This window comes from Marmota monax, unplaced genomic scaffold (genome assembly GCF_021218885.2).
Source record: "Marmota monax isolate L192 unplaced genomic scaffold, Marmota_monax_Labrador192_F-V1.1 WCK01_AAM20220418_F8-fsc00004, whole genome shotgun sequence".
Classification (NCBI taxonomy): Eukaryota; Metazoa; Chordata; class Mammalia; order Rodentia; family Sciuridae; genus Marmota; species Marmota monax.
The window spans coordinates 31,488,082-31,510,637 of record NW_026692881.1 but is presented as its reverse complement, the minus strand read 5'-3'; the positions used below and the strand labels follow the sequence as shown (position 1 = coordinate 31,510,637).

Below are 22,556 nucleotides of genomic sequence, written 5' to 3'. Positions count from 1 at the left end.
GAATAAGCATATATAAGATTATATAGTCATCCCCATATATTTATATTGGGCTTTTGCTTCACACTATACAAAGGTATATATAAAAACTAAAGATCTTCCATGTAAGTGGTTAACCATTGTGCTTTCCCATTCCTCCTAAATCACCCTCAACATCCATTGAAGACAGGGGTTTTTATCCTCCTCCTTCTTCTAGAGATGAGGAGTCTCAGAGAGGGGCAGTGACCTTCTTAAGGTCACCTAGACAGTACTATGATTAAGAGCCTAAGCTTTTCCCTCCACATAACCCTTCCAAACACAGGCTCTCAGCATATGCTCAAAACCTGGCTGGCTGATTAAATGTGGCCACCACTGAGTTGGCATCCAGAGATCATTCAGAACACAAGGAATATTGCCGAGGAATGGAGTGCATGATCTTTTTTCACAGACTGCTTCCTTTATGGGGGAAAAAAAAGGTATAGTTGGAAAAGGGTACGGAGAGTCTTCAGGAAAGGAAGCCCCCAAGTGACTTAAGTCCTGTGGCTTTGAGGATCCACATAACAACACACAGGAAGGGGCCGAAGCCACACTGTCCTGCTGGTCCATTTCCTGATTTCCCTTTTGTCATCCTTGTCACAGTGTATTGGGAATCTTCTAAAGCACCATGTGTGCATTCACTTAATGCTGTCATAACCCTGGCATACTCTGTCGGTGGCCAGCAACAGAAATTCAACTCAACCTGGCTTACGGGGAGAAGAAAAGGCTCTTGTCATTGAAAACCAGAGTGAGCTGGACCCAGCTCCTGAGCCTCAGCTCTGCTCTACCTGTGAGAGGAAGGCCATCTCCATGCGCCCAGGCTCACGCCCTTCCAGGATCCAGTTTAGGAAAAGGGGGTGCTTCTGTCTAGATTGCTTTGGCTAGAGCTCTGGCATTTTACTAACCTGTTCTTATGAGGCTCACTTTTGAACAGACAAGTGTGATGCTCTGATTGGTCAGACCTGCGTCACATGCTCACCCCTGGAACATGCGTGGTTGACATCAATTCTCACCAAATCCTGTGCAAGAGCCAGGAAGTGATGCCCTGTGAGGGAAACCAGAGGCCACGACCCCAGAATGGCAACCGGCTGCTCCAAGACAAAGTGATTGTTCGGCGTGGAGAGCTGTTGTTATTATCTCGCTTTTGAAAATGAGACAATTGAGGTCCAGAGAGATTAAGCAACTTTCCCCAAATCACACAGAGAGCTGGGGAGCAATTTCCTGCACTACTTAACCATTGTGTTCCAAATAACACCACAAAGCTTGGGTCACCTGCTGCTGTGTCCTGAAAAGTCATCATCTCCCTTCGCATCCTTGGGAGACTGGGTTCCAAGAAGGATGTTTGTAACTAAGTGGGCTTTAGTCTGAATGACCACGCCATCTGCCTTGTGGACTAAATAAAGCTCCACGTCCTTCTCCATGAATAGAGCTCAGAGTCATCCCCTCCCTCTTTATTCCTTTTACTCTTACTGGGTTGGAATTGAAACATTATTGTAGTAACTATTAGTTTCAAGGAAAAATTGTAATTGCTTCTAGATCCACTCACTGGTTTCAAGAGCACTTTAACCTTTAACTTTCTCAGTACAAAGGGAGCTTGCTGCACAGCGAATCTAACAAGACCATCATTTATCGCTGGCAGAGTTCATTAGTCAATCGTAACAGTTTAATTATTAGCATTTTAATGCATGAGCATTTAACTAGACAGAACAACAAGCTCTGGCGTACAGAACAAGACTTCTTAAATGGAGCTGAATTAACCCACACAATTGTTTGTATTGTGGTGTGTTATTAAAATGAGATGATTAAAATGCAAGAAGCAAACGGATTCATATATTTAGCCAACAAACCAACATTTGGCTTTTCTTTTTAAAGCTTGAATTTTGATTTAAAAATCTGTCTTCTTTTTCCTGCTACAAATTATGAGTTAAAATGATATAACGAGGATCCACTTTGATCCACTGATTATGAGAGGCAGATTTACTAAGAAAAAGGGGCAACCCAAAGAAGAAAGCCAGCAAGAGCCCACTGGGAAATCCTGCTATTTCAGGCTCCATGACCCTCAATTTGTCCTGCACAGATTATTGGGGGGAATTTCTTTAAAATGCCCCATCCAGGCTGCACTTTCAGAGAATCATATATTCTGAAGGTCCAGAGCAGTGCCTAGAGGCCATTCTTACATGCAGTGAGGGTCTGGAGCCCCTGCCCTACTTCACATGACCACATGAATCTCTTCATTACTTTTGTCCAATAAGACTATGGCTTGCTGATGCTGATAGCAGCCCAATATATGATAGCCAAAAAAAAGAAAGAAAGAAAAAAAAAAGATTTATTAAAACCCAAATATCTATAGAGAAATAAAATACAGTGTGTGTGTGTGTGTGTATATATATATATATATATATATATATATATATATATATATATACATATATACATACAGTGAAATGTCATTTGGCTTAAAAAAAGATTGAAATTCCAATACATGCCGCAACATGGAAGAAGCTTGAAGACATGACACCATTTGAGAGAAGACACATACAAAAGTACACTTATTGCATGATTCATAAGAAAAGTACCTAGAATTGCCAAATTCACAGAGACAGAAAGTACACTGGAAGCTAGAGGGGCCTGGGGAGAGGAAATGTAGTTCTTTAAGAAACATGAAGTTGCTGTTTGGGATGATTAAAAAGTTCTGGAAGTGAATAGTGATTACATTGTATTGGAAATGTACTTAATACCACTAAATTATACGCTAAAAAATGGGGGGAAAAAGTAAATTTTGTTATACATAATTTTATCATAATGAAACAATGAAGAAAAAAGACTAAATCTTGCCATATTAACTTCATAGAATCAGTGTTCACATCAAATGAGAGTGTAGATAGAAGTCTTTTGTAAGCTTGAAATGATGTACACATTTAAGGAGGTAGTGATATTCTTTAATTATTTGTTTTAATCATATTGTTTTAATAAGAGGCTACAATATAAACAGCTGAGAAGGTTAATTAATAATGTCAAATCTAAATGCGTATAATTAATGTCACTCAGCAAAGGCCTTCACTAGACTCAAAACATATTTTCCCTCTGGGGTAATCTTGGCCTGATTTTTCTAAACAGTTTCTCCTTTGACTGGGAGGCAGGAAGTATTAGAGGGGATGGGGAGAGATGGAAAGTCCTATAGTTTTCATTTGGGGCTGCATAGTCACAGTATGTCTCACATGTTGTTGTGGTACCCACATCTTGGGTAGAGTGGGAGGTTTCCATGTCTTGGAATGACCTTTCCTAGGAGAGACAAGGGAATGGACAAAATGGATTGGCAGTCATCACAAGAGCCAGCACTGATGGAATCGTTCCTAAATTCCAGGCTCCTGATGGATACAATGATCTCAAGTAGTTGGAAGAAGTAGGAGAGCCCTCGGGTCATGGCCAAGCAAAACCAAACAGAGTCCCAAAGAATCTCCTATTAGTTCTCCCTATAGAGGTTTCGTGGGTTGGTGGAGATTCGGGCCCAGCTCCTGAACTAAAAAGATGAGCCACTTGTTCTCAGTGAACAGAGTCCCCCCCTCCCCCTTATTCCTCTCTGTCTTCTCCCGTCATCCTTTTTGGATCCTTTAACTTCCTTCCTTCCTAACCCTGCAATCCTACAAAAGGAAGAGGAAGAAGTGAAGAAGCCCCCTGACATTTGGCCTCTGGGTTTTGGGAAGGTAAAATCTGGAAATATTAGTTCTTGGTCCTTTTTGTGCTGAGCTTCAAGTTCTGAGCTGTGTGCACGCAGTCACCTCTTTAGCACTCAGACCACCAGGCTACCAGGAGTGAGACTTGGTGTGCAGGAAATAGGAAGTCCCTGCTCTATTTATTTTTATTAATTTAAATGGTGTTTTGTTGCCTTCTTTCCTAGAATTTAATGCAACTTCCCAGCTGGATACATGATAGCAAGATAAAATGATTTCATTAAGACAGTGAGATGGGTAAGAGCAGGGATAAAGGCAATATCGACGGCATGCCTATGGGATAGAGAAAGGGGGTGGGGTATCTGCAAAATGCAGATCAACAAGAAGAGGATCCATCTCTTATGCTCTTGCTCTTTCATTCAGAGGGTCCCAGAGCCTGGGCACGGCTGCTCGGCACAGAGTGGATCTGTGTGCCACCAGAGGGACTCCTCTGTTCTGCTTTTGCTGGGTAACGTGGGAATGTCCGATGGAACTTGAAGACAAAGACTAGTCACATCTGAGCCTAGACTTCAACTGCTTACAGCATTTCCTGGGGAATGCCACCAACCAGAAATGGAAACCATGTGGTCAGTTAAGTTAATGAAACCCCTTCTACTAGAGGTGGGAAATTCATGGGGAGGGTCCCCCAACTATGTCAGCTCCTTGCCAGACAATCTGAAATGAGCATCTGGAGGCATCTTTCAGAAAAAAACTTGCTGTCCTTCCATGTACAGAGGAAGTTAAAGCAGAGCCCAGAGGGAAGCCAGAATGTAATATAAATGTAGCAGAGACTTCTGTGTTTGTAAAGGTGGCTCTTGGATTCAGATCTGACCTTTTCAACAACTGACGCAGACAGAGAAATATAATGGTACACAAATTCCAACATCTTTGAATAAAATTGGTCTACATAAAGCTCAGTCAGTCCTGATATTTAAACCAGAAAGAACTCCCCCATGAACCTTCCTGGAAAATTCTAGATGTGATATAAATAATAAGCACCATCTTTTTTACTAGGTGCAGTAAAAAAAATTTCACATGGTTTTGTATTGATATTCCTGCAGGATATGTAGGGATCTGCCTTGATTTAGGAGTAGGTGTTCAGAGTTGTGCTCGTGAACACATTAACAACTAGCTACTGTGTCTATTGTAATTAAATTAAAAATGTATTTCTTACTCTTACTACCCACATGTGGCCAGTGGCCACTGTATTAGACAATGCTGATATAGAAAATGTTCATCAGAATGTTTTATTTGATAGCATTGCTCTAGGGTTTCAAGGATGAGTCACACATCCATCGGACACTCTGCTGTCAGGGTTGGCCCTTAGTGTAACTTTGGGTAATGAGCAGAAATAGCTTGAGTTTCTATATTCGGTCTGGTACCTGTTCTTCCAGTTTTCCAGTTGAGTCTGTGTTTTGACCATCAGATGAGCAGAAAGATCCTCTTGTGACAACTTGGTGGGGACACACTTAGAACCCTTGCCTAAAAGGGGAATCATTTCATTTTTCCTTGAGCAAAGGAGAGCTGGCAGCAGGGCCAGGGTCTCCTTAGGATGCAACTTTAGCTCTGGGCTGACAACCCATCTGACAGGCAATAGAGACTCCATACACTCACCATCAGACATAACTACTGCTTTTGGCTGAGAAGTCTCTTAAAACACTGGAAACCAAGGCCCGCCTTAGTTGTAATGATATCTTGGTGGTGGTGCCTAGGTTCTGCCTACTTTTGTGCCACAAGACTTCCTGGAGAGCTCTTTGGGACAAACCAATCACAAATGAACCAATACACAGACAGGATATAGGCATCACCTATGGTCATTTTTAATCCCTCCCCTTTCCTATTTGCCTAAGGAGTGGGAAACACTGCTTTTCCCACTAGTCTTAACCACATCAACAGGCTAGTCTTCAGGGCTGACTGAATTGTGGGATTATGACATCTTCTCCAGGATGCCACAGCTCATTTATTACTAAAATTTGGGTTCATGAAGTTGAGTAGTAATTTTTCCACCTATGACTGGAAGTTAACATTCTTCTTCAAAACTGGTATTTGCAAAGGTCAAAATCCACATTTCCTCCCTTCCACAATTCCATCAATTCTCCCTGGGCTGCATTAATGGAGAAGCAGCTGGTACAGATCTTCCCTCCATTGTTGTGGAATGTGTCTTCACCCCCCCCCCCCTCCCGAACACATGCAAGGCCCCCAACCCCATCACAGGCCTGGATTCTGGCACTTCCTGCAGAGACAGGAAGTTCCGGCTCAAGAAGCTAGACATGTTTCTCTGGCCTAAACAGGGCTTAAAGAAACACAAAAAAAGTGATAATACCTCATTGCTGAAAGCTAATTTTTCTTATATATGAATTCTAACCATAATTTAGAACCATCTGTCTAGAAAACAGTGGACGAAAGTCATCCTCAGTCCCATCATGCTCATACAATATTTCCAATATGATCTTTCATGTAATATGTGAAAACAAGATTTTCAGTGTGAAAAATATCCCTGCTTTACAGGAAATGCCCAAGAATCAAGTATGCTGCCTTCCCAAGATTTGTCAGGATCACACAATCTGTTTTCCAAAACAAAGGTATTATGGGTGTTGAGGCTGTCGGGCCAGTCCACGGCCTCCTATTTAACCCATAACATGGCCAAGCCATGTGACTAACTCAGTCACCAGTCTATCCCACATGCTCACTCTGCATTTCACACATGCCACACACACACCAACATCTCCTCCTGCTAAGCACAACTTCTGGAACAGGAGTCCATACCCTCTCAGCACACTGGACACTAGGGGAGAAAGATGCCTGTCAAGATGTCAGGGTCCCAGGACTCCTTGTGACTGGAGAGGACCTCAAGCTTGGCCACTGTTAAACAGTGTGCATTTGTCACCTTCAGAGTCTTTGACCACTAATGATGGGAGAGAATTTCAAATCATACTCCAGATCTTAGCTGGTATTTTCAATGTCAAGACAGCATCCCGTACCATGAATTGCCTGCCATAGCGTGTGTACATGTGATGTACATATACATTAATTACATATACATCAAAATGTAAGAAGGACAAACACTACAGCATTGTTCAACAACTATACCAGCTGGTGAGAGCCTCTTCACAAGGGGACTCCCCTTGCTTCATCCCCTTTGCTGTTTGCTTTTGGATTTCAGCTTAAAGCCACCTTCCTTGGGGAGCCTTCACAGGACACTCCCTGTAGCACCCACCAAGACTGTGCTGAAGTCCTCTGTTGTCGGACCTTCTTCTCCTTCTCAGTATTTGCCACCCCTGTGGTCACCTGTTCAGCCTCCTCTGTTAGAGTCTAAGAACCCTAGCACTGGGGATGGTTTCTAGAGGGCTCGCCATTCTATCCTCAGCACCTGGAAGCATGACTAGCAAAGAGTATGGACTCAATAAAGATGCACCAAATAAACAAAACTCACCTTAGTTCCCATTTCTGTGCATCTCAATACAGATGTGCAGATGGAGGAAAGAAGCCAGAGAAAGAAAAGCTGACAAGAGAGGACTCTGACCAACAGGGAAGAGCTTCCAGAGAAACCCGCGCTGCAAGAAGCCAAACAGACTTTGCGAAACAGTCTGATTTGTGTCCTCAGCACTGTGTCAAGAACAGATGATAATTTGAAAAGGACATCTGAGACCAGGAAATTCTATAAAATGATGAGAAGCACAGTTGCTGACTTGAAAGGAAAAGTTAGCAGCTAGAATACTTTTGAATTTTTAAATATATTTATTATTTTTATCTGGTGCTGAGGATCGAACCCAGTGCCTCACATGTGCGAGGCAAGTGCTGTACCACTGAGCTACAACCCCAGCCCCTACTTTTCAATTTAAAAAATCAGTGCAATTCAAAATAAAGGCAAGACCTTTTCCCAGAACAAAGAGATGAATATTTTAAAAGGGAAGAATTATTTTTAATTATTCAAAAATTCAATTTTCATTTATTAGGAATGTCAGTGGACATAGCCAAAATGATGGGAGACACAACAATCCAAGGAGCAATAGAAGAAAACTATGAAACTAAAAAAAAAACTAAAAAGTCTTTAGATTGAAATGGTCCCCTTAAGATCAAGCACTATTAATTAAAATAGCTAATATGCAATTCTGGTAATTACATTTTAGTTTTTGGTGACTGAAAAATCCTATAATCCTATCCAAGAAAGGAAAACTTGTTTTGCCTTAGGATTCCCTCCCCGCCCCAAATACACAGCAAAAACATAAGATGATACTGACAATTGAAGTTTTTATATAATTTTTTTCCCTTGGGAAAAAAACATAAGAAAATACACTAAACTTACAATATACAAATGATAAGTATATAGTTCAATGCTTTTTCAAAAAGACATCCCCCATATACTCAGTATCTACTTAACATGACCATCAGCCTAGGCCGCCCTCATCCCCCTACAGCCACTACATGCCACAGGGTAACTCCATGCTGACCTTAATACCATCAGCTAGTTTAGCCTGTTTTTGAATTCTGCTTACATGGACTCATACAGTGTATGGTTTTTTGTGCTTTGCTTCTTCTTTTTTTTTTTTTGGTCATTATGCTTTGCATATAGTGTGATACACTCATTCTCCTTGTTACATGGTATTCCATGGTATGACTGTACTACAATCTATCCATTCCACTGCTGACGAGCTTCATTAACAGACCCGTACTTCACATTATACGATAATCATTATATATTTCTTTAGTGTGTGTTGTATACATTTCTGCTGGGTCTATAGCTAAATGTGGAATCGCTTTGTCATAGATGGACATGTGCTTAAATTTAATAATATTGACAGTTTTCTCAAGTGATCCTACTAATTTACATTTCTGTCAGCAGTATATTAGTGTTCTAGTTGCTTCAGTTCCTTCCAACATTGAGTATATCTGTCTTTAATTTCAGTCATTCGGGAAAGTGTGTGGTTATATCACATTGTGGTTTTACTATGTATTTCCCTGATGACTAATGAGGTTTAGAACTTATTATGTGCTTATTGGCCATTTGAATGTCCTCTGTTTCAGTATCTGTTCAACTCTTTTACCCTTAATACTCCTTTGTATAAATTACTATAGTTTCATGAATCTTGATTTCTGATAATATATAAGTCCTTCATTTGTATATTTCACCTTCAAGTTGGCCCTTGAACTTCCATATAAATTTTAGAATCAGCTTGTTGACCACAAAAAATAGCTTGCTAAATGGGCACTGTGATGCATACCTGTAATCCCGTGACTCAGGAGGCTGAGACAGGAGGATCACAAATTCAAGGCCAGCATCAGCAATTTAGCAAGGCCCTAAACAACTTAGTGAACCCTGTCTCAAAATGAAAGGGCTGAAGATGTAGCTCAGTGGTAAAATGGCCCTGGGTTCAATCCCTAGTACCAAAAAAGAAAAAGAAAACTTGCTATGGATGACTTTGGAAGAGTTGACATCTTTACCATATAGAATCTTCCATGAACATAGTATACTCTTCCATGTAATTCTATTTTCTTTGATTTCTTTCAATAACGTGTTGTAGTTTTCAAAGTAGAGATCCAGCGTAGCATTTGTTAACTTCATTCCTGGGGTATGGTATATTTTTAATGTAAAAGTAGTATAAGAATAGACAAGTAGACCAATGGAGGGAAGTCCTAGGCTATTCTAGGCTGTTAGAAATAATTTAGATCTTAATCTGGGGGTTGCTTACACAGATGTATGCAATTGTCAGAACTAATTGACCTCTACTCTTAGTGTACCTTGTTCACTTTATGTATATTTTACCACAACTAACCAGTATTAAAAAGAAAAATATGTCAAAGACATAGACGGATAATTCAAATAGTAGAAACGCATTAATAAAAATGAAAAATTTAACAACAAGTTAGAACTTTTTTGGTCAAATTAGCAGTTTTCCTCCTCTGATGCTCTCACTTTCTTGACCCAAACAAGCTCAGTCCAGGTACCTATACCCATCCTCCAGCGCCTTTCAAGTTCCTCATGTGACTTGACAGCACCAATTGGGGTGGCATTATTCTTTTCATACTTTACAGGAAAAGAAACTCTGCCCAGAGAAGACAGCCCCATACTTAAGGAGGCCCAGGGAGACAAAGGGAAGAAGGAATTTGAACCCAGGTCAGCCTCCTTCCTAGGCCCACGCCCCAAGCCCATGTACGTGAGTACTTTTATTATCATATCACAACCAAGACCACCAAAATGTTGCTATAAACTCTTAAGCCTCAGTGCAGCAGGCCTCCTTCAAGATAAATACAATCTACTTGGAATGCACCAACTTTATTGAAAAATATTATAGAAATCAAAGCATTTTGCACTACTTTATTCATTATTTTTATGGTACTCCAGGATTTTTGTGGGATTTGTTTTTCATTTCACTTCTGTAAGCCTGCCAATGCTTTAAAGGAATATTTCAATTGGAGGGGGAACAAAAACCAGTTTTCCTAGCAAAAACTCAACAATGTTTTCCATCCTTCTTTCATTTGTTTTTGGGAAATTCTTCCCTACTACTCCCCCATCCATCCCTCCTCCCCAACTCCCATAAAGTGCAAATTTAATACTCAAGCTACTGTTTAAATGGCCCCTAATGTTCAAAAGAAATTAAATTTGCGGTTGCGAAGTTGTGAGACAGTGATTATGTGACCCACCTGAGAAGTCACAAATCATCCTGATACAAAGGCAACCAAAGCCCAAATGCTGCAGACCCCAGGCAGTCTGTGTCACCTTGCGAGCTGATGAACAGTCCCAGGGAATGGCAGAGAACGGGAATTTCAATGGCTTCCATTACTGCCTGCCCTGGAGAAGTTTGCAGTCCAGATTTGGTTGCAGAGAGGTAGGTTCAGAAAGTGAATTTCATTCTGCTGAGCCCAGCAACCCTACCATGCTGTGGCTGAAGTGTAGGGATGTTCTGTGGTGGCCTGGGGAGGGCAGGAGAAGGGTTGCAGATGCTCCACCCACAACCTGCACCCCTCTAACCTCAGTAGATCTACATTGGTCTGTTTCATATTCTTGGATTCCCTGCCAGTTTTATTTAGGATAAAAGTCAAGGTGGCTCCAAAAAAAGTTTGGAAAAAAAAAAAAAAGCCTGTTTTAATACAACTGAGACAGAGAGCACTCAGAGACAGCTTCATTCTCATCAGAATACTAAAAGAGTGGATGCATTTTCAAACTAAAAGGGTCCAGAACCATCCTCCTTGTCTAAAATCCTGCTTTAACAGCTGAGGAAATTCTACACCAGACCAAGGAAGAACCATGCTCAGTGTCACGGAGCTGTTCCCAGCGAGCGCCACTGCAAAAATCAGCAAGACTCAGCCAGCGGGTCCACTACACCAACTTCCCCGCACAGATTGGCTCATTCCGTCCATTTGCACATTCAAGTGTGAATTCACCCACCAGCTGCTTCCACTGACATCAGACATGAAACTGTGGGTTTCGTAAGTTGAGAAACTGAAAAGTCTCGGTTGTTTTCCTTTTCTTATTTTTCAGGATTACTTCTGTCATACTAAACTTTGTCATCTGTATAACAGGTATTTGCCCCCCCCCCAAAAAAAAGGAGGTGGAGGAGCAAGAGAAAGAGGAAGAGGAAGAGGAGGGGTGGGGGAGAGAAGAAGAAAAAGAGGAGGAGGAGGAGGATAGGGGAGGAAGAGGAGAACTGGAAGAAGAGGAGAAGGAGAGAAGGAACCATTCCACAGAAAGAACAACAGGAAGGATAAGAATAAAAAAGACTTGAAGTTTGATTGGCACCAGCTCATGACACAGCTCCACTATTGATTCCATGCCTGCTCCATGTCATCTTCTTCCTATGCTAACACCCCATCTCAGTTAATCCTTACTATAACCTTTTCCCTGGTCACAGAGGAGGAAAAGCCAAGATTCCCCAGGTACAGGAGGTGACCATAGTTACAGATGGAAATTCCTGCAAATGGCAAATCCCCTTCGGTGATTCCAGCATGTCCAAGGCTCCCCAGCTCCCTAAATCTTACCCATCAAGCCCCTGACTTGGGTACCTCAGTCTCATGACTAGAGAGGCCAGTAGTCAATAAACCAGAAAGAACAAACAGCAAAGGAAAGCAAAGAAGAAAATCACAGACCATGTCTCATGCTGGGAAAGACCAAACCAAGGGAGGTGATCTTAGGGGGATGTCTTCCCAGGGTGCAAGTTCAGATTCTTGAAGGGATTTGCACAAACAAGGGAGCCCAACCTCACCGCCCTAGTCCTTACCCTAGAGGGGCTTGGGAACCCCCTGGTCCTCTGCTGGGGGCTCCTCCGGGCAGGAGCTGCCACTAGTCTTCCAGTGGTCCTATGTGTCCCTGGAAACCTGACCTTCCCTTCTCCAAGCTGCAAATGCAGCAAACAAACAAAACCCTCCCACCTCCTCTGGCGGTGCCAGAAACATCCCCCGGGAGTCAGGCAAGCTCCTCTGGTCTCTACTGCCATCATTCTGAGCCTGGGTGTCATCATGAAGCCCCCTCCACCAGATCGCAGCCCTGAGGGGAAAGCAGCTGGAGTGGTGCAAAGGTTCTTCTAAGCCTGTGGCTCGGTTCCAAGCGGCTGGTTGATGACACCCATTGCAATGACCTTGATGAAGTGCAGGAAAATGGGTCACTCCCCGAATTGCAGAGTCTGCCAAAAATAGGTATGTGACATCACTGCCCGGACCGCTTACTCAAGCAGGTGTGCAATGGGGGCTTTTCTGAGTAATCTGTCAGCTGAAAAATGAGGCCGCCATTCGGGGAGCCCTCATTAGTTTAGAATAACAGCCAGTGCGTGTTCCGCCAAAGCCTGTGCCAGGAACTGTTCTCGGCCCTTGTCCACATTAACTCATCAATTCTCACAACTCGACAGAGGAGGATGTTTTATTGTCATCATCTTTTAGAATGAGGAAACCAACGCACACTTACTGAGGTCATCCAGCTCAAAAGGAGGAGGGACTGGATTCAAGGTCCCAGAGGCTCACCCTGCTGGGACTCATTCACAGTCATATGAGAAGGTCCTCAGCCTGTTCCTCCTGCAAAAATCAGAACCTTAAATCCAGCTGTCACTATGGGTCAACAAGGAAAACTGGAAATGGTGGAGATGACATTAGCAGGTTATTTTCAGTTTCTAGTTTCACTTTTGTAAAAATCATACAGTGCAAAGATTAGTTGGGGGCTGGACGTGGGAGCAGAGATTAGGCAATTTTTCCTCTTTTTTTTTTTCTCAATACTGGGAATCAAACTCAAGTGCACTTTAGCACTGAGCTACATCACCAGTGCACACAGAGACTCCTGGGTGCTTACGTTCAAAAGGGACCTTGGGATGACCTAGCTTGGTGCTGTCCAGTAGATAGAAAACATGAGCCACACATTCTATTTAAGATACAGTGTCATTTTCCATTTTCTAATACCCAGGGGACTGAGAGGAGGAAGAAGAGGAAGAGGAAGAGGAAGGAAGGAAGGAAGGGAGGAGCTAAATTTATTCACACATTTTATTTAGCTCAACATATCTAAAATATTACCATTTCAGCACGCAGTCATTATAAAAATTGAGATAGTCTCCCTTCTTTTTGTTATACGACATGTTGTCTATTTTACATTCAGTGACCATCTCAATTTGGACTCATTCAGCTGCTTTGTTCAAGGTCACCTGAGTGGAGTGGCCACCTTGTAAGACAACAAAGACCAAATACCTGGTTCCTCCTGATGGATGATCACAGACCTTCTCTAGCAAGCCCGGGGAGTCACCAGGTCCCTGCCACTCCTGTGTGGCCAATTCACCAGCCATCCCTGGAGCTTGTTAGAAATGAAGATCCCTCCCACCCTCTACACACACACACACACACACACACACACACACTCAGGACTTATTTCAACCAGAATCTGAATTTCAACACCATCCCCAGGTGAATCACCTGCCTCTGAAACTCAGAGGTCCCTGTGGCCTCCTCTTAAGTCCTTCAAGTGCTAGAGCACCCAGCATCCCATCCCCAGGGAAGCTCCCGTCTTCCTGAATTGGTTCTCACTAGTATAAAAACACTTCCCCCTCCCTGGCCATGAGCCTAGCAGGTGCAAAGACAGTCTGGCAGTGACCTCATCCAAGCCCTGCACAGCCTGGGGCACAGAGCTCATTGGGCGGCTTTTACAGATGTGGAAACCGAGGTCCCACCAACCTAGAACACTTGCCCCGATCAAGCAGCAGGCCGCCTTCCACCAGTTCCCTCCCTCTTCCTGGGCCTGCCAGACCTGCTGGCTGCTTCCACCCCAGGCTGGAGGTCATCCAGAGCCAGGTCACGCTCAGCTCTGCAGCATGGTGTTGCTGGTGCTCTGTGGAGAGGGTCCTCAGAGCCGTGGCCCTACACTGAGTGGCTCTCACTCATGACTGACTTCACTTCTCTCCTTGACTTGCTTTCCATATTCCATTGATGGCTGAACACCCTCTGTGAGTGCCTGCGTGCTCAGCACCCACTTCCTCCTCAAGGTTTGGAACAAGTCTAGAAATTGGCAACTAAGCAAACAGGCAGAAATGAAGGAAAGCCTATAATGTCATTATGCAGCTCAAAGATTCCCGATTTCCAATTAAAAACAGGGTGTGGGTAGAAAACTCAGGTAAGGAACACATGTTAAGTGAGGAACCCTATTATAGGAGATTCATCCACAGGGAGTGACATGGAGGAAGATACCGAATAGGCAGGACAATGTCACAAGATAGCAAAGCCATGGAAAGCAACAGAACAGCCAGGTGGAAGTCAAAGTAAAGAGAAGCTAGTGAGCTTGAAAGGATTTTACTCTATCACTGTTCAGAGTTAGTAAACCCCCTGTGTTGGTCATCTTTGCATGACTATAACAAATACCTGAGAGGATAAACTTATGAAGAGGAAAGGTTTACTTTGGCTCCCAGTTTGGAAGGGTCTCAGTCCATGATTGGGCAAGCCTATTGCTTTTAAGCATCTGGTGGAGCTGCTTCCATCATGGCTGAGAAGTGAAAGAGAGGAAGAGGAAGAGCTAGGGATCCCACAGTCCCCTTTGAGGGCCTGCGCCCAGTCACCTAAAACCTCCCACCAGTCCCCACCTCTTAAAGTCTCTACCACCACCCAAGGCTCCCATTGCAGATCTAAACCACAGTGTCCCCAGGAAACCAGATGGATACTTCTTTTCATCTGCTGTTCCGTTAGCATCATGATCTATGTGGTATTTAAATTATCATTTTGGAAATGAACACTATTCTCAGTTCAAAGGAAATTCTCTTGTCTTCAGTAGTAATAGAAATCACTGCACAAGGCACTACTTGTGGCAAATAATTTTGTTGTTTCTTTTTTAAATGACCACCATATTATTATCCTACGTCCCAAGAAATCAAGAATGACTGTAGGGAGGTGAACCGTGCAAGGGGGCAAAAGGAGGAAAGGAATAAATGGGAAAGAGTAAGTTAGAAGAAAGGAAAGTGGGTAGTCCCAGCCCAAAGCCCTGCCTGCCCAAACCACATCAAACGCCTTCCTGCCCATTTGACTCTAAGTTAAATGAAATGCTTGGGCTGATTTTTCTCCCAAGTTAGAAAATAAATTCAGATGATCACACTTAAAATATATATAGACCATGATATTCACTTGGGGGGACCCAGGAGATCCCAGAGAATTAGACAGTCCTTCTGAGCAGCTAGCTGTTTGTGAGAACGTCTTTCCCACTAGCATTTGATAAAGAAATGCCAAGTGGATGAAGTGGCCACAAACAGAGAAACCAAGTGATAGTTTCCAGTGTGAAACCAGACTGAAAGTCCGACAGCCACTCACCTGAATTGCTGCCCGGGATCCCGATATTCCAGACATGGGCACCTCTGCATGCTGCAGGCGCTGGTTGATGTAAGATGGTCAACAACTCTCCAGGCCACTCCAGCACCAGAGCTGCTTGTGAAATACAACCCAAACTCTGTTCCTGGCACTTTCTGAGGAAGCTCAAACCCCATGTCCACTGTGGCTTCTGTCATTCATCAGAGTTCTGTGTCCACATAGGGCCGTGACCACCAGCATGAGTGAGATGGCAGCCTGCAGGAAGACATATCTGGCTAGTCCCCTGCAGACCCTTCAGGGCAGAACCAACCTTGTCACCCTCGTATCCCCAAGGCCGGAGTCAATGCCTGACTCACAGTACAAATTTGTCAAGTGACCAACTGAACAGCCGTCCTCGGAGGCGTGGCTCCACCTTCCAGAGCCCTCATTCCCCAGCAGGGCCCTCCTAGGGCTGACATTTATTGGTGGTTCACTGTCCCAGACACTCGCTAAAGGCTCCACCAACATTACCCCACTGCACCCCAACAGCATCGTGACAGTGACCTTTATTTCTATCCTACACACAAGGGGGGGGTGCAAAAAGGTGTAGCCACACGTCTGACAGCTCCACCCGCAGGTGGCAGAGCCAGGACTTGGACCAGGTCTGTCAGCCTCCTTGTTTCCAACCACAGGGTGAGGCCTCATTTGTCTTTCACCCCATGCACCCAGGAGCCCACAGAGCCCAACATGGCCCCTTCTCAGACAGTCAGGAAAGGAAGGTCACTCTGCAGCACGGGTGGCCACCACCCCGCTGCAGCTTCATCCAGGGCCTGACACGTTCACATACTCTGTGGATGGAAAGCTTTGGGGGAGGATGGGCCCTGGCCAGGCATTGGAGATACAAGGGGAGCAGTTGGTGGCTCCTGCTCTCCAGGGCTGGTGGAGGGTGCTGCTGGACGGACTGACCAGGTCAACACAACATGGCATTGAAACAGACTTTACTGAACCTGCCCAGGTGACAGGGCAGAACCAACCTGGTGTGGAGACCTCAAAGACCCTGTCTACTATCAACAATCTGGAAGCTGGACAGTCCACACTTGGGTCCAAATGCATAGTCGAGACCAAATGTGTTGGGGGGCGGGGGGTGAGATCATCTCAAGTCAAGGCCATTGTTACCTCCAAGAGATGAAGGCAAAACAACCCTGGCAGATGCACCCTGAGTGTCCCTAACATTCCTAAGTATTTAATTCTTGGTTTGTTCCCTGGGGAAGGTTATTTAGGAGGACTAGAATGGGAATGCTCACCGTGACCCTTGGGTCCAGCAGCCCTGGCCTGTGGATCCTGTGGCCACCTGCAAGCACCCGCAGTCCTACTTTGGTTAGAAAACCTCAGGAGACTCTCCTGGTCAAGGAAGCACAGAACAGGAGCCTGGTTAGGGACAGGGTTGTGATGGCTCAGGGAGGTTAAACAAGTGTCCTGGACATGGCCGTGACTCGCAACAGCACCCCTGAGCCACTAATGCTCCAAAGGGTGACTCCTAGTGAAATTAGCCTGGAGATCTTCCTCCAGAAGGGCCACCCGGCCTCACCCACTTCTCAGAGCCCTGGCCAGTGCTCTGGGGAACCAGGCTCCACCGAACCAATTTTCCAAAGCAGTGTGTAATTAATGCCTCCCAGATGCAATCCTCTCGTTGCCAGGAAGAAGACAACAGAAGCAATCCTGCGACCATCTCACACCTTGAGCATAGCAAATTCATTGTTAGCCAGCTCCAGTGAAGTGCCCTGATACAAGCCACCGAGGCCACTGTCTTACAGGACAGTGTGTTAAAGCCCCCTTGAGCACGTTTGTGCTTTTCAAAATGCAGACGAGTCAAGATAGAGTTTGCTGGAAACATTATTACTACTAATAAAACAGTTGGCTTTTTTTCTGAGGAATTTCTGCAAGAGAGTAGCTGGTTTAGTCTGTACATCTCCAGCACAGAGTCTCCTAAGCATAATGTTGTTTCTACATGGCTCATAGATTTATTCACTTACTCACCAGTTATTTATTAAACACCTACTACACGCAAGATACTCAGGAGACGCTGGAGAAAAAGACAAAGTCCTGCCCTTGTGGAGCTTACATTCCTGTGGAGAAGACAGACATTATAAAATAATGACACATCCATTAAATAGGGTTTATAATAAACACGGTGCAAAGCACAGAATGGAAGAAAGAGACTAATATTGAAAGAAAGGTAGAGTTTGGGTTCAAGCTCAAGAAGAACCTCCTCTCAAACCTCCATACTGCTTTTAGGAAGAAACCAGCCTCACGAAAGACAGGGGAAGAGCTTCACCTTTTCAGCATGAGAAATAGCTCCGACAAATGTCCTGGGGCAGGACAAAGCACAACTGAATTAGAGACACTGAGAGAAGCAGTGGAGCTGGCTTGTGGTGAATGAGAGGGAAGGACTAGAGGGGTGGGCAGGGCCATGTCAGTTGCCCCTGCTCTAAAAGTGGCCTTTTGTCTCCAATCTCCTGCCTGACTTCACTCAGCAACTCACAGCAACAGACCAGTGCCCCACACTCCCCCTCTGCCCCATTCAGCATCGGCCTGAAGAAAACCCAGCACACTCTGACCACCCTCTGCTGTTCCAGCAGCTGCCACAGCCATGAACCAGGCTCAGTAAGCGTGTGGGTGATGTCCCCCAGCGAGTGTGCTCTTCCCACCCCATCAGCCAGCCGGGTGGCTGCGCTCAGCGAGCTACGCGGTCGTTGATGATAATTGTTGCATTAATTGGTGCTGTCCGGACCAGACAGAACGCAAAAGATCCCACTGTGTCCAATAATTAATGTTTTTCCCTCACTGCAACGCCATTAATAAGGGACTCTTCCAAGAATCGAGTAATTGGCTGGCTGGGTGTCATTAGGGTATTTATAGGTAAGCTTTGGTCTGGAGGCGTAGAGGAAAGCTGATGATGTTTATTTAGACTCTATTATCTATCGCTAATGTGTTCCCCCGCGTTCCCATCGTCCTGTTCTCTGGGTCATAATGATCCAGGGCACACTCGCATCATGAGGTCAGTGACCTACAAGGCACCCATCTCTGGGTGGCAGGGGAGAGGGGAGGACACAGGGGGCTTTTACAGGTCCCCGTGCTCCCTCTCCTTCGCGGGAAACCTTCCCTTCCTCCTTCCTCTGAGAAATTTAGAGCAGGCTCTCGGAAGTACCAGAAAGACAGTTTCTCCTAATTAAACCTCAGAGGAGTGGAAGTTTCTTGGGTTTGTGATTATCTGAAGGGTTTTTGAAAATGTAAATCCGGTTGGGGGAGCGTGGCTTTGAAAAACACAGGGAGGAAGAGCTGCTGGATTTGAGCGCACCTCACAGCGACAGCCAGAGAGGACCCCAAATCCATCAAGTCAGGGGAAATAGCGTCTCACTGCACCAGGGGACATGAGGCTGGGCCGTCCTCACCCAGGCTGTGCACACAGCCGCACGTGGGGCGATTTCTCTCCCCAAAGACTCCGGTCCAGTTGCATTTTGCCAGAATTTTCAGAATCCATTTCTTATGCTTAAAATAAAAGTATAGATGTGTGTGACAGTGTGGATGTACTACTAAATGACACCAGATTGCACTTAAAAATGGTTAAAATGACAAGTTTATGCTATGTCTATTTCACCACCATAAAAAAAAAATCCAAGGGCAATAAGTAGAATAGTACAATTTATAAGGAGGATTTAATAGTCATAAGGATAAAATAGGGTTTTGACTTTATAACTGTAGTGTATCTAATATTAATTTTAGAAACCACATACACTTTTTATTTATCTTATTTTTTTTTAATACCGAGGATTTAACCTGGGGTGCTTTACCACTGAGCTACATCCCTACCCCTTTTTATTATTTATTTATTTATTTTGTATTTTGAGACAGGATCTCACTAAGTTATTGCTTAGGACCTTGCTAAGTTTCCGAGGCTGGTTTTGAACTTGTGATCCTCCTGTCTCAGCCTTCCAAGCCACTGGGATTACTGATGTACCCCACGACACCCAGTTGAAACCAAGTAAACTGCTAAATCCTCACTTCAGGGCAAAAAATCACCCTCAGATTAATTTTTAAAGATGCTTTAATTGGTAACAGTCATCCAACAAAATTATGTTGTCAACTAATGAGTTGGGTCACTGTGGTCATACCGTAGAGTGACATCAACCTTATCCATGTCTACCACTCGCCACTCAATTTACTCTGGACATTTTTGGGCAGGGTTCCTTCTCCCTGGGCCAGCGACTGTCCCTAGCTGAACTCCTAAATGTGTTCCTCTGCTCTTCCTGTCACTCTGAAGAAATGAAGTCAGACCATGGGACGATTTTGTGGAAAGCCCCGCTGGGTGAGCGTGTGCGTGTGTGCTTTACACAGTCAACCCCACTCACATCTCTTACTGCACTGGGTGATGGGGAAAATGGGATTGGGAGTCTGGACATTTGAGTTCAAGGTCAGGCTGGGCCCCAGGTCACACAGCGAAAGAGGAGGGCATAGGAGCCCTGGGCGCACTTCATAGGGCTGGTCTTGGAACCAAATGGGACAAGATCAGTGCAGGTAGGGGGCCAAGGTCCATCACAAATCCATCCACAAATCCATCCATTTGTGGAGGAATGTGTTGGCCTCCTACTTGCGAATGTGTCCAGCCAGCACTGTCCCTGCAGCCTCCCTGTCTTCTCTGTGAAGGACACACTCAGGGTCCTTGTCTTGTCAGATGACTTGTCTCTGGTTTGGAAATACTCTCCCCTCGGTGGACCTGTGCGCCAACGTGTGATGTAACTTTGCAGATTAAGTGTGTAATGCTTTTAGGAAAACGGTGCCATTTTCTCCTCTGCTCCCCGCCACTGGGACCAGGTAATTTGTGGGCACATCTGTCGTGGTGTTGAGAATGCTCTCAGAGATATTCTTAGCTCCTGGCTCGGGGTCTAGAGGTCGAGAGGCTGCCTCCTGGGAGACAGAGATACCTGTAGCTGTGGGAGGGTCTCAAAGGACCAAGTGGAAAATCTGTCACCAGGGCCAGTGGCTGAAGTTTAGTGGGTAGATCAGTAAGAAAGAAAGAAAGCAATAGAACGGGCTGCTGTGGGGACAGCTGACAGAGGCAGGCTCAGCCCCGCACAGCCTTAGTTACCAGGGAGCACCGGGCCCAGCAAAGAACTTGACCCCCTCAGCCTCAGCCACCTCCTTTGAAAGGGAAGGAATAGACCTCCCCAGGTGGCTCACCAGGTGGTTGTGGCATTGGCACTTTCACTTACAGAAGGCCTGCAGGGGGGCCAGCATGGTGCCCCTACAGGAGGGAGAAAGATGGAGGCCCCTGGGCAGGGGAATTCTCCTACAGGAGCCACCAGTGAGCAGAGCCAACAGCCAGGAGCTCCCGGGGGTCAGGCCTCAGTGAGTGCCACAGCCACCGTCCTGACAAACAACCAGTGTGTTGTGTTGGAGACGCAAATACCAAGAGTGGTGTTGCCAAGGGTGACGTGATTTTCCCAACTCGGTGAGCACGGCTCCAGAACGCTCCCAACAAAGCCAGAGGATCTTGCTTCGCGGACACGGCTGTCGCATTCCCAGACAGTTCCAGGTAGAACTGAGACGGGCTTAAATGGCTTTCTGTTTATGTGACTAAGAGAGTTAAGTCCAGACTCAGATCATTAGGGATCGGCCTTTCACCTGCGTGCACACGCTCCAGGACACGCCCCAGTGGCCCAGGACAGCGCCGTGTGAGCCCTGCTCCCTGTCCCCACCCAAACATGCCAACCCACCCCAGAAGGGAATTTTCTTGCTGCCATGGTTTCAGTGTGTCTCTGGGGGACACTTTCTTTATTTATTTATTTATTTATTTTTGTTTTTCTAGTTTATCAGAAACTCAAAGCCAACCCACAGCTCACCGCCTGCCAGCAAGTGTCACCTCAACCCTTCTGCGGCCTTGTTTCCTCTGCCCCTGGACTTCTTGGCTGATTTGGAGGCTGTCGAGATGGCTGTATCTTGAAATCCTTTCAAGGTGAAGTCAGGTGTCCTGAGTATGTTTTAAAATAAATAAATACATAAAACAGCTGTGGGCTGTTCTCCCTGTCTCCCCACCCCCTCAAACCCTGACCACATTTTATTAATAGCAAGTTAATTCTTTTGAAAATTAACTTCAACCACCCAGCTTATTAGCATTTCATAAACAAGGCCCGTATATGTCTTCCAAAGAGGAGTAAAATGGACAAATGAACTGCTTGACCCAGGGATAACCTGTGTCATGAAAAGATTCCTGCAGGAAGCCATGCCTTGCTGCCTCCACCCAGCTCTGAGTTAAGGGTGCTCCCGGGTCAGCCCACAGCTCCTCCAGGCACACGAGGGATCAGGGGGCACGGCCAGACCTGATGAGGATCAGAGATGAAAAAGTGCTCCAAGGGCTACTCCAGGTGGGGCAGTGAGAGCCAGGGTTTGGGACTGGAGAACCCCTTGCTCGTTCCCCTGTGTGGGGGCCACTCAGTCGGTGGACAACCTTTGGGGTCGGGCCCTGCTAAGCCCTGGGCCAGCAGGTGAGCGATGACACGAAAGTCGTTGCCGTCACAGGCCTGTCCTTACCCTGGGGGCCACAACACATAAGGGAGCCACCGAGCAAAGGAGATTGCTCCAACCTTCCTAAGATGACAGAGCAGGGGCAGAGGTGGCGGGGAAGTCCCATCTGAGAAGACGGCGTCCAAGCTGGCATGAGAAGGAGCGCAGGCCACAGGCACAGCAGCAAGGCCAAGAGCAGGGAGACGCTGGGGGTCAGAAGACAGGTGTGCAGAGGCCAGAGAGGCTCCCTCTGGCCTCCCCCAGGAGGACTGTGGTGGAGAGTCCTCAGGGAGCTCAGAGCCCAGAAAATGGGGCGCAAGGATGAGACAGAGTCACTCCCCTCCCAGAACACAGATCCCAGCGGCGGGGAGTTGAAAACCAAGAACAAACGGGGGGGGCTAAAGTGAAGCCAGAGACTCCCTTCCCTGCCCTCCTGCAGGGGGGCATCATGGCCTCGCAGACCCCCAAGGGCCCAGGTCCCCCAGAAAGGCCAGCCTGGGGGCACTGCCCCTTCACTGTGCCACCCAGAGGCCACGG

General features: G+C 45.6%; 1 long non-coding RNA gene across 4 annotated transcripts in view; it reads right to left on the bottom strand.

Moving 5' to 3' along the window:
* LOC124096517 (uncharacterized) overlaps positions 1 to 22,556 on the bottom strand; it is a 46,693-nt gene that overhangs the window by 9,094 nt on the left and 15,043 nt on the right. For 2 of the 4 annotated variants that reach the window (XR_006852875.2, XR_006852873.2), the window contains 5 exons: positions 21,359 to 21,486; positions 17,496 to 17,584; positions 16,763 to 16,859; positions 15,483 to 15,734; positions 12,619 to 12,725 (listed from right to left, as the gene is read on the bottom strand). This is a non-coding gene — a long non-coding RNA (uncharacterized LOC124096517). The remainder of the gene's footprint in view (positions 1 to 12,618; positions 12,726 to 15,482; positions 15,735 to 16,762; positions 16,860 to 17,495; positions 17,585 to 21,358; positions 21,487 to 22,556) is intronic. The other 2 variants (XR_006852874.2, XR_006852878.2) reach the window with 2 other exon arrangements.